The following is a 13,738-nucleotide window of genomic DNA, read 5'->3' on the forward strand; positions in this document are numbered from 1 at the left end:
TATAGCCATCGACATAGACATGTCATTCTCCATACTGACTCCCTATCCTCCCTTCAATGCCTGGCATCTCTCTCTCTAGTTGCCCACCAGTTCTTACTTACTGCCATATTTACAGTGTCCTCCCTCATCCAGCATCGGGGTGGCTCTGTGATTTTTCACTGGGTACCTGGGCATGTTGGGATGCGGGGTAATGAACTAGCTGCTGCTGCTGGACGTGCAGCTACATCACTCTCTGATGTTACGTTTCCACTTCGCCCCAGTGCTTACAGAGTTCTCTCCGCTGTGGCTGGCACTATTACAGAACTTACAAGGGACGACCATCGCCTATGTGTCGCTGATGGCTCACGCTCAGCCACTTGGTATGCTGCGGCCACATCATATTCCCCCATCTCGATCCCTCCAGGCCTACCCAATTATCTCTTAGTCAGGCTCCAGCGTTTATGCATGGGATACCTATGCTTCTGTCAGATTGCCAGCTTGGACCCTGAACTGTGCCCCAACTGCTATGAGCTGTCTGCTGAACCCCTCTGCCATTACATTCTCGACTGCCCTGCAACTGCTTTTGTTCGAAAGCCCCCTAGAGAGGGCTTTGGTCGCTCCGGCGATGATGTGTACGATGCTACTAGGGCCATTGGCAATGCAACCTTTCAAAGACTCCTCCAAACTTTACGGGATTATCCTCCTCCTCGTTGACTGCTACTTCCACCCCCTGTCATTTTTCTAGGTCCAACTCACCCCCATTTTTTTTTTCTCTCTCTCTCTCTTGTTTATTCTCTGCTTATCACTGACGGGCTCTTAGTTTACCCGTGTCCCGCAAGAGGTGGCCAAATATCCAACAACAACAACAATACAGTGTTACCTCAAGAAACTCTGAGGTGTTGGTTAGCGAGGTACGGGTACCACTTCATTTATGAGTGACTGTACATTACCACCCATTTTCATAGATACCTCATCTGTTGAAATTAATGAATATTTGTTGGCGATATGCAGTGTTTAAATAAGGGAAATTTTAAACTCATTTTACCAAAAAGATTATATTGGTGACTTCGACCTTGTGATTCTATACTGTGTCTGTATATAACTACTGTAGGTTATCTTATCAGTACGAGCATATTTAGGGCACAAGTTCCCCTACGTGGCCGTATGATATTTGGCCTCGGAGATTTCGTAAAACATTTTTCTCAGTAATGTATTCTCCGTCTTACATCTCATTATACTCTTATGCGTTATTGATGTCGATTTAATGTGACAACTAATATTCAACAGAATTTGTAGGTGTAATATGCTAAATAAATCGTCAAAGAAGAGGTGCAACGAAGCCTCTTAGAACACGGGTTATTATATCAGCCGTTCTGCTATATTCTTTTTACACTAACTTGGCATAAAACAGTCAGCTTTCTTTCTTTAGTGCTGAGTAGTAACAGTTCCTTAATTTATATTCCGAACTACCCATTAATATCCTTATTTCTGCTTCTGTAATCTTTCTAATATCGACATAGATTACATGAATAACACACAAGAAAGCAATAACGGAGAAGAATCAGAAATAAACCAGTAAGGAGGACGTGTTTGAAGCTTCCTAACCACACGAGAATACCGCGTCACCTCTCTCCATCCATAAATAATGCGCTCCGGTTATGAAGCATCAGACAGGACGTGACGAACATTCTATCGAAGTGCGGCCATATTTTCTCTAAACACGATCAACAAGGGGAAAGGACGCTCTGGGATCCAACCAACGCTCAGGCTTGGATAGTGCAGCTACTCTAACCCTGCGCATCGTATCAGATCACCTGTTGCGAGCAAGTGTGGCCGCCACCTTAGTGTAAAGCAGACGCAGAATACAACGCCCAAGGATGTGGTCTGTACACTTTCTCAACTGAAGATCACCAACAAATTTCCAATAATTTTCCTCTCTTATAAATGAATGTCTTTGTAGCTAGTTGATGGAGAGGGACGCTTTCACGTGGTGGCACCAGCTTAACTGGTTGGCTCTACTGCCAGGTTACACAATCGTCCACCAACTCCCTCTCTCTTCCCCAAGAAAGAGGATGGTAGACTGCAGGAGGAGGGCATCTTCAGCCTGCGGTTCACAGCGTTCACGTTCGTATCAGCCTGGGGTTGTTGCTGCTACTACTACTACTACTACTATTACTAATACTACTACTACTACTACTACCAGCTGCTGACAGATGCACTGTAAGATTCTCAATTTTTCTCTCCTCGTCCCTTCTGCGAGTTATAAATCATTGTTGCAAAGTAAGTTTGTGAGTCTTAGCCCTAAATCATGGTGCCTGCCCATCCTGTCATTGATGAGGACACCCTAGGAAGCATTCACAATGGACAGCGGTTATTAGTTCCGAGGTGGAGATATGTAGAGGTGTGAGCCACGGTGTCCGACCGATTATTGCCTTCGAGTGTACGTTACGCGGGCATAGAATATATCGATAATAAATGTGTGTTGCGGACTCCCCAAAGTCATTCACTAAGCAAACATTTTTTGTTCATTGTGCACTTACCTGGGGGCAGTCCCGGGGGCCGCTTGAGACCGAGGATAAGAAGGAAAATGAGGAAACCGAGGAGAAACACTTCCGTCACCATCTCGTCACTTGATGGAGCAAGACATCGACTGACTGTGCTTGGTGGTAAGGACGATTAGCAGACTGCCCCTGTCTTATATACCCCGTTCCCTTGCTACCTCCCCTCCCCTTCCTTCCCTCCCCTGCACTCTTCTTCTGCTTTATTCTCTTCTCCCCTTCCCTCCCCTCCCCTTTCCTCTTCTTCTGCCTCCCCCTGCCCTCCCGTCTTCCTCTCCTCTCTCCTTCACTTCTCCTTTTCCTCGTCCCTCCTCTTCCCCAACTTCCCCCTCCTCTCCCCCTCTTCTAAGCTTCCCTCTTACTTAACTTTCCTCTCCCCTCCCCTTCCCTCTTACTCTACTTCCCCGTCTCCTCCTCTCCTTCTATGCTTCCTCGTCGCCTCCCCTCTCCTTCTTCCCTTCCTTTCTCCTCCCCTCCCGTCCTCTCCCTTCCCCTACCCTTATTATCCATACACTCAGTATATATAATTAGGAATGACAGTCCTGTCAGGACTCGTTAGGTCTATTGCTGTTTGCTATCTTTTTCACTCCTTTGTACTCCTTCTTTACTCCCCCTCCTCTTCCCTCTTTCTCTACTCCCTCCTTCTCCCTGAACTTCCCCCTTTCCTTTTCCTCCCCTCTCCTCCCCTCCCCTCTTCTCCCCTCCACTCTCTCCTTTACTTCTTCCCCCTTCAAGCAAGGTAGTAGTAATAATAGTTGAGTAATCCCGGTCTACCTGGCCGCGTTGACCCGGCAACTGTAGACAAGCAATCGCCCCTGCAAGGCCATCCCACGAGGTGTGCACCCGCGGGCAGTTCCGCTTGGAGACAGTCAGCATTGCCAATCATAAATTTCCGTAAGACGTGAACCCCGATAAGTCAGTCGTCTATACGGGACACTGGCTAATGACGGGGAGGGGAGGTGGACCGGCACGTAGCGTGGGTGGAGGTGGAGGGGCAAGCGGGGACTGAGAAGACAGAGAAGTATCCTTTTTAGTCAGGTGTTAGGGACGAAAAATATGAACCAAGTAATTGTAATATTAAATTTTTATGCATATTGCCCATAATTTTCAGTTGTAGTTAAGCATAGTAATACCAGATCAAGCAAAAATACAAACACGACAAAACACGTTGTGTGTAAAATGTGTTTTCGCATATTACAATCGTGAGGAAGGCCATGACCTACATGACGACATTGCCGTTGTATGACATGACTAGGGTGGTAGATTGGTGCTGTTATAGCTGTGCCCTCGTCCCTGTCATTATCACTGTGTGCAGGTTAACACACAAAGGTGCCATAAATCTCATTAACAATTAGTGAATATATCCGTGATGGGTAATATTACAGAAATATATAAAAGCAAATGTTACGACAGGTCATGATGATTCTAAAATTGCTATCACAAGCATTGGGGCAGCTCACACATATAACGATATTCATAGAACATTATCTTCATGTTTCCGGACACTGTTTATGATATAGCTTGCATATCCCCAACTATGACATCATCGAATGTGTGTAAACAGTATCGGGGGTTGATACTGGCGTTTTAAAAATGGCAGTAGAGTTTTACAGCAGAGGAAAATTAATCATATCGCGGCCTTCAGGTCCAAGCACCATTATATGATATTAATCCTCACATGGTCAGAAACGTTAAAGTATATTATCCTCTGTTACCTGTATGTAAATATAGCAAAACAAACATACTGCTAAGACTGGGGGACTGTTGTCACTATACATACAAAGGCAGCACGGTATGTAAGGTAGAACCGCACATTCTGTTACTATGGTAACCGTGGGGGTGGGGGCAAGTGATGCAGTGGATTTGTGTTGGTTTCAAGGTTGCGAGCTGGTTTCACAGTGGTAAGCTGCGTGTGAGGCTAGCCGTTTTGTGCTGACATGGCACCCACCACAACACACAATACTCACGTAATGCCGTCGCTGCTTGTAGTTACCGCTGTGTCTTATATAGTTAACATATTAATACACAGATACCGTGTATGACTTCTTCCAGTGTGGGCATCAGCCCTCTGATTCATATTCTTATTGTTTGTTAATGAAAAACGGAAAAGTAAATTGGTTTGGGGAGGGATTTGTCGATTTCACTTTTAATGTAAGGATCCACAGATGATCCCACGACACCTTGGCACAATAATGCTTCAGTGCACATCAATGCTTCATTTCTTATTTTATGTAATACAGTGTGTTAATACTAGGTAGACTGTATGTATTCATTTCTAATGTAATATCTGTATTCTATAGGTAATGGAAATAATTGACACTGCTCGTTTTCAATATATACGAGTTGGAACTGCGGCTTCATATGACCCCTGAAACTGGGAATACAATATTTGCTTCATATTAGTCGTTTCTCGGACTCCATTCCTCTTTAACCCCTCCACCTCCACCCGCGCTACTTGCCGGCTCTCGTTTGCATCTCTCCATCAATTAAGAGCGGCAAGACAATAGGCTCCACATCGCCCTGTTATTTGGTTTTATGGTTTCCATTCAGCATTGTTAAAGTCTTCCTTGGTTACAGAAATCCATTAGGCTTGTCACTCATTGTAGATTCACGCAATGAAGAAATGGACAGGACTATATCAAGTGAGTGGATGATGATCACCATCACCTACCACCTTCCAAGCAGGTAAAGTGCAATCACTTATAGCCCTTGAAGGATGAAAAGCATGTTTTTACCACAGGCTTGCAAGTGTGATCGCTGCTGTGGCTGGATTGCATTCCTACTTTGAAATCCTCATGGAGCTGTATCACAATCATCTACACAAGAATTTTTCTAGGTAGCACTGGCTCTGTAAACGTATAGAGAGGTTTGGCACAAGCGCGTGAAATCTGGCATTCGATATGGTAATCTTTCCGAAATAAGGCATTCAGTTATCTGTTGTTCCTTCCTGCAGGTCTGTCATTCAGTTGCCAATAATTCAACCGATTCTTGCAGCTGGGCAGGAGCAAAAAGTGAACGGTGTGATAACTTTAGCTTATTCCAGCTATTTCCCTTTTTCTCGCCCTTAACCTTAAAAAAAAAAAAAAAAAAAAAAAAAAAGTGAGTGAGTGACTGAGGGAGGGAAGAAGTGATGGAATGAGGGAACGAACAAGGATATGAGTGAGTGAGGAATGACTGGTTGATTGATTGAGTGAACGAATGAGAGAAAGCGTGAAGGAATGGGGGAAGCAGCATGGGAATGAGTGAGTGAGTGAATGAGTGAGTGAGGAAGAAGAGGAAGGGAGGGAGGGGGTGAAGGAGTGAGTGAATAAATGAGTGAGGAAGGAGAGAGGGAGGGAGAGTCTAGCAGGCGGGCTGGTAACAAAACCGAGGAGTTAGTATTCATCAAATATCTCAGACAGTTCTTACGATAAACAAATCTTCATAACACTTGACTATTTCCACTCTCGGCTATTTTCGTTGACCATTATTTCGCATTAATATTCACTGGAAATTGGACCTACCTTGTAATTATTTATGGGTAACATCAGACGATTATATACTGCTCAGGAGTAACTTTGGAAACACACACACACACACACACACACACACACACACACACACAACGAAACTCAGGAAGACATACGGCGACACTGTTATGTCATCACACACACACACACACACACAACGAAACTCAGGAAGACATACGGCGACACTGTTATGTCATCACACACACACACACACACACATGGACGTGCGATCGGCGCTCCGTACCGAACCAACACGGCCAGTGGCATTACCTAAATTAGTATCTTTGTATGATTCAAGCTCTGTACCAGGTTAGACTAAATGATTTTTCATTATTAAAAGGAAAAAAAAAAAAAGTTTAAACAAGACTTGTTCAAACAGGAAAGAGAACCAAGACCAAAGAATACGCTGAGTCATCTGAGGTTTGTTTAGACTCCAACAACACGGGGATTGTAAGTACATGCTCTGCATAGTATTGCAAAATGGACACATACGTTAGTAAAGCAAATTTGGAAAAAAAAAAAAAAAAGGGATAAAGGTAAAAAGCAAAATGATGATTTCTACCAAGAACTGGTTGAAGTGGAGACTCACAATAGACTGGCTGAACGTGTAAACAAACTAGAAATGGCTTTCAAAAATGAAATTGATGAAATAAAGAAGCAGATGCACTTGCAAAAGGAAGAAATAGAAAAACTAGGAATGGAGGCCAATAAGAAAGACACAACCATCAGTGAACTAACAGTGGAACTGAGTACACTTAGGAAGAAAATGAGTGAAATGGCAAGTACAGTAGTCAATCACGAGAGTGTTAAGGAAGAGTTCAAAAATGAAACAGAGACAATTAGGCAAGTAAGCAGTCTTATTGACCAGAGTAGTGATACTGAGGAGAAGATAACACAGGTGAATGAAGCTGTGCAAAGCTACAAAAATGATGTGGAAACCACGTATGCTGAAATGGTGAAAGTAAAGAAAAACTTAGAAACAAGGGTGGAGGAAAAAAGCATTAAAAAGGAAGTGAAAAGAATAATCCAAAACAATCCGAAGGTAGTCAGAGATTCAGTACATATTAACAAATCTATAGTAATCACTGGTATAGAAGAGGAAGAAGTAAAAAACAAGATCACAAGAGACAAAAAGGAGATGGCAAATGTAATGAGCTTACTGAAAGAAGTATCAGAAGAAATCTGTAGTAAAGACATAGAGGAACACAAAAGGTTAGGGAAATACGAGAAAAGAAAGACAAGACCTCTAAAGGTGACTTTCCAGAGTGTAAACACTGTGGAAGAGATACTAAAAAAATGCAAAGAATCTTATGGAAAAAGAGGAGTTCAAAAATGCATGGATAAAAAGATGCCAAACACAAGAGTAACTGGAATTACTGAAAGAGAAAAGGGAGGAAGCAAAAACAAAAAATGAGGGAAGATCAGAAGAGGAGAAGAAGAAATTTTTTTACAAAGTAATAGGATTACAGGTACGAAAGTGGTACAGAAACAGGATGGAATAAAAAGGAGGAAGGTAGTAGAACCATGTCATGACAAGTATATAAAGAAGATGATAAAATTGATGTACTCAAATGTGGATGGAATGGTATCTAAATTACTAGAGATAAATGATTATGTCAGAGAAAATGAACCACAAATAATATGCCTAACCGAAACAAAATTAACATCAAGGATATCCAATGACATACTAAACTTAGAGGAATACAATATATGGAGAAGAGATAGAAATTTAAAAAAAGGAGGAGGAATTATAATATTAACTAAGAAAAATCTAAAAGTCAATGAAATAAAACAAGATATACCATCACAAGTAGAACTGATTGCAGTAGACACATCTGAAGGTAAAGTAATTGTAGCCAATTTGTACATGTCACCCAGATCAAACACATGGGAAAGAGATGAATATGAGGACCTGGCAGAGAGTACAATTCAGAGTTTAAGATCATTACTACATAAAATGGAAGAGAAATCAGAAAGAATTATACTAACTGGGGATTTCAATACAAATATAAATTGGAATACTCTAGATATAATTAGCCAAGAAAGCTGTTGGGACCAAAAGCTCCTGGATCTCGTACAAGAGTTCTTCCTAACGCAACATGTGAGGGAAACCACCAGAAAAAGAGGACTTGTTGTACCTTCAGTGCTAGATCTAATATTTACCAGGCAAGAAAATGATATTGACAGTTTAATATATCACCCTCCACTCAGCAAAAGCGATCATGCAGTACTAAATTATAACTTCAGGATAGCATATGACATAGTAAACAGCAATGACAGTTACAAAAAGAGCCTAAACTATAAAAAGGGAAATTATCAAGACCTAAAGAAGTATTTCTTAGAAGTTGATTGGGAAAATGGGCTTAGAGGACAAAATTTAAATGCTGTATATAAAAAAATTCTGTGAATTTTATGAAATAGGAGTCCAGAAGTAAATCCCACAGCACAAAGAAGCAGATAAGAAAATAAAGAAATGGTTCAATACAGAATGTAAAAAATCAAAAGAAAGAAGAGATTTGTTGTGGAGTAGATGCAGAAGACATAATAGTGAAAGGGCGTATAATAATTACAAACAGGCAAGAAACGATTATACAAGAATAAAGAGGGAAGCCCAAAAACAGTTTGAGGAGGATATAATAAATAAAAGTTGTGATCAACCAAAGCTGTTTTACAGCTATATCAGAAGCAAAACCAAAGTAAAAGATATAATACAATCAATTAAGGATAAGGGAATCACTTATACACAAGAGAAAGATATTTGTGAAGCACTAAATAAGAATTTCCAATTAGTTTTTACAGAAGAAAAACATTTTGAGGTGAACTATGTGGAACATGCATGTCCACACATACTACCAGATATACAAATAGCAGAAAAAGTAATACAGGAGGAGTTAAGTAGATTAGACAGAGGAAAAGCAAGTGGTCCTGATGAAATTTCATGTTGGGTACTACGAGAATGTGGAAAGGAGTTAAGTAAACCATTATTTTTATTTTTCAAGAAATCCTTGAGTCAAGGTAAACTATCTGATATTTGGAAAAAAAACAAATATTGTCCCCTTATTCAAGAAAAGAAATAGACAAAATCCACTCAGCTACCGACCAGTATCACTGACCAGTGTTGTAAGCAAGGTATTAGAAAAGCTTTTAAGAAAAGCTTGGGTAAATCATCTAGAAGAACACAGTATGATAACAGAAAGACAGTTTGGTTTCAGAAAAGGAAAATCATGTGTTACTAATCTGTTGAGCTACTATGACAGAGTAACAAACACAATACAGGAAAGGGAAGGATGGGTGGACAGTATCTATTTAGATTTCAAGAAAGCTTTTGACACAGTACCACACCAAAGACTTTTATGGAAACTGTACCATCAAGGAGGAATTCGAGGCAAACTGTTTTGTTGGATGCAAGACTTTCTCATAAAAAGAGAAATGAGAACAGTACTAAGAGGAAACTACTTATCATGGAAAGAAGTGATTAGTGGAGTACCACAGGGTTCAGTGCTGGCACCAATCATGTTTTTAGTGTATATAAATGATATAAACAGTAACACTGGAAATGAGAGCTGTCTGAATATGTTTGCAGATGATGCAAAAATACAAACGAGAATTACTAACACAGACTCTTGTAAAGAGCTACAAGAAGAATTAAATAAACTTCATGAATGGAGTAGTACATGGCAAATGGAATTCAATGTGGACAAGTGTCATGTAATCAAGTTTGGTAAAAGTGGAAAAAGACCTGATTGGGATTATATGTTAGGAAATAAAACTCTATACACATCAGAAAGAGAGAAAGACCTATGTGTGATTATCAATAACAGACTATCTCCGGCTGACCACATCAGCGAGAAGGTACGGAACATGTATACACTGCTTGCAAATATGAGAATAGCATTCACATACATAAATGAAGACATGCTAAGAAGGATAATAACATCATTCATTAGACCAACCCTGGAATATGCATCAGTAGTCTGGAGTCCTTATCTCAAAAAGCACATAGACAAGATTGAAAAAGTTCAAAAGGCCGCTACAAGATGGATACCAAGCTTAAGGGACCTAAGCTACGAAGAAAGACTAAATAAACTGAATCTACCAACACTACAGGAGAGAAGGAAAAGAGGTGACATGATAATGCTATATAAATGCATATCAGGAAAGGAGAAAATAGACATAAATGATTACTTAACATATGGAGAAGCATCAGCAAGAGGACACTGCAAAAAACTGCATAAGAAGAGAGGTGATAAAGACGTAAGGAAATTCAGTTTCCCAAACAGAGCAACTGATCAATGGAATGCACTACCGAATGAAATAGTGTGTGCCAAAACAATTCACAAATTTAAGGATATGTACGATAAATATGGTTTAAGACACGGGACAGTACGAGCTTGACTCATTCCTGTAAAGATACAATTGGGTAAGAACAATTGGGTAAGAACACACACACAAGACGACACTCAGGAAGACATACGGCGACATTGTTATGTGATCACACACACACACACACACACAGGGATTCAAGCTAGGTGGACGTATGACACCGGCGCTCCGTACCAATCATGACCAGTGGCATTACCTAAATAGTATCTTTGTATGAGTCAAGCTCAGTACCAGGTTAGACTAAATGATTGTTAATTATAAAAAGGAAAAAAATAATAAGTTTCAACAAGACTTGTAAAAACAGGAAATAGACCCAAGACGAAAGAATACGCTGAGTCATCTCTGAGGTTTGTTTACAATAAGACGGAGATTGTAAGTATATGCTTTGCACTTTAAGTATTGCAAAATGGATACATACTTCAGTAAAACAAATTTGGAAAAGAAAAGGGATAAAGATAAAAAGCAAATTGATGATTTCTACCAAGAACTGGTTGAAGTAGAGACCCACAATAGACTGGTTGAACGTGTAAACAAACTAGAAATGGCTTTCAAAAATGAAATTGATGAAATAAAGAAGCAGATTCATTTGCAAAAGGAAGAAATAGAAAAACTAGGAAGGGAGGCCAATAAGAAAGACACAACCATCAGTGAACTAACCGTAGAATTGAGTACACTTAGGAAGAAAATTAGTGAAATGGCAAGTACAGTAGTCAATCACGAGAGTGTTATGGAAGAGTTCAAAAATGACACAGAGACAATTAGGCAAGTTAGCAGTCTTATTGACCAGAGCAGTGATATTGAGGAGAAGATAACACAAGTAAATGAAGCTGTGCAAAGCTACAAAAATGATGTAGAAACCACGTATGCTGAAATGGTGAAAGTAAAGAAAGACGTAGAAACAAGGGTGGAGGAAAAAAGCATTAAAAAGGAGGTGAAAAGAATAATCCAAAACAATCCAAAGTTAGTCAGAGATTCAGTAGAGATAAACAAATCAATAGTAATCACTGGTATAGAAGAGGATGAAGTTAAAAACAAGATCACAAGAGACAAAAAGGAGATGGCAAATGTAATGAGCTTACTGAAAGAAGTATCAGAGGAAATCTGTAGTAAAGACACAGAGGAACACAAAAGGTTAGGGAAATACGAGAAAAGCAAGACAAGACCTCTAAAGGTGACTTTCCAGAGTGTAAACACTGTGAAAGAGATACTAAAAAATGCAAAGAATGTTAAGGAAAAAGAGGAGTTCAAAAATGTATGGATAAAAAGATGTCTAACACAAGAGGAACTGGAATTACTGAAAGAGAAAAGGTAGGAAGCAAAATCAAAAAATGAGGGAAGATCAGAAGAGGACAAGAAGAAATTTTTTTACAAAGTAATAGGATTACAGGTACGAAAGTGGTACACAAACAGGATGGAAGAAAAAGGAAGAAGGTAGTAGAACCATGTCAGGACAAGTATATAAACAAGATGATAAAGTTGATGTACTCAAATGTGGATGGAATGGTATCTAAATTACTAGAGATGAATGATTATGTCAGAGAAAATGAACCACAAATACTATGCCTAACTGAAACAAAATTAATACCAAGGATATCAAATGACATACTAAACTTAGAGGAATACAATATATGGAGAAGAGACATATTTAAAAAAAGGAGGAGGAATTATAATATTAACTAAGAAAAATCTAAAAGTCAAGGAAATAAAACTAGATATACCATCACAAGTAGAACTGATTGCAGTAGAGATCGACACATCTGAAGGTAAAGTAATTGTAGCAAATTTGTACATGCTACCCAGATCAAACACATGGGAAAGAGACGAATATGAGGACCTGGCAGACAGTATAATTCAGAGTGTCAGATCATTGCTACATAAAATGGAAGAGAAATCGGAAAGAATTATACTAACTGGGGACTTCAATACAAATATAAATTGGAATACTCTAGATATAAATAGCCAAGAAAGCTGTTGGGACCAAAAGCTCCTGGATCTCGTACAAGAGTTTTTCTTAACGCAACATGTGAGGGAAACCACCAGAAAAAAGAGGACTTGTTGTACCTTCAGTGCTAGATCTAATATTTACAAGGGAAGAAAATGATATTGACAGTTTAATATATCACCCTCCACTCGGCAAAAGCGATCATGCAGTATTAAACTATAAATTCAGGATAGCATATGACATAGTAAACAGCAATGATAGTTACAAAAAGAGCCTAAACTATAAAAAGGGAAATTATCAAGACCTAAAGACGTATTTCTTAGAAGTTGATTGGGAAAATGAGGTTAGAGGACAAAATTTAAATACTGTATATAAAAAATTTTGTGAATTTTATAAAATAGGAGTCCAGAAGTACATCCCACAGCACAAAGAAGCAGGTAAGGAAATACAGAAATGGTTCAATACAGAATGTAAAAAATCAAAAGAAAGAAGAGATTTGTTGTGGAATAGATACAGAAGACACAATAGTGAAAGGGCGTACAATAATTACAAACAAGCAAGAAACGACTATACAAGAATAAGGAGGGAAGCCCAAAAACAGTTTGAGGAGGATATAATAAATAAAAGTTGTGATCAACCAAAGCTGTTTTACAGCTATATCAGAAGCAAAACTATAGAAAAAGATATAATACAATCCATTACGGACGAGGGAATCACTTATACACAAGAGAAAGATATTTGTGAAGCACTAAATAAGAATTTCCAATTAGTTTTTACAGAAGAAAAAAATTTTGAGAGGGACTATGTGGAACACGCATGTCCACACATACTACCAGATATACAAATAGCAGAAAAAGTAATACAGGAGGAGTTAAGTAGATTAGACAGAGGAAAAGCAAGTGGTCCTGATGAAATTTCATGTTGGGTATTACAAGAATGTGCAAAGGAGTTATGTAAAGCATTATTTTTAATTTTCAAGAAATCCTTGAGTCAAGGTAAACTACCAGATATTTGGAAAAAAGCAAATATTGTCCCCTTATTCAAGAAAGGAAATAGAGAAAATCCACTCAACTACCGACCAGTATCACTGACCAGTGTTGTAAGCAAGGTATTAGAAAAACTTATAAGAAAAACTTGGGTAAATCATCTAGAAGAACACAGTATGATAACAGAAAGACAGTTTGGTTTCAGAAAAGGAAAATCATGTGTTACTAATCTGTTAAGCTACTATGACAGAGTAACAAACACAATACAGGAAAGGGAAGGATGGGTGGACAGTATCTATTTAGATTTCAAGAAAGCACACAGTACCACACCAAAGACTTTTATGGAAACTATACCATCAAGGAGGAATTCGAGGCAAACTG

Source organism: Coenobita brevimanus, chromosome 54, assembly GCF_032717465.1.
Source record: "Coenobita brevimanus isolate Jiangsu-jjx chromosome 54, ASM3271746v2, whole genome shotgun sequence".
Taxonomy (NCBI): Eukaryota; Metazoa; Arthropoda; class Malacostraca; order Decapoda; family Coenobitidae; genus Coenobita; species Coenobita brevimanus.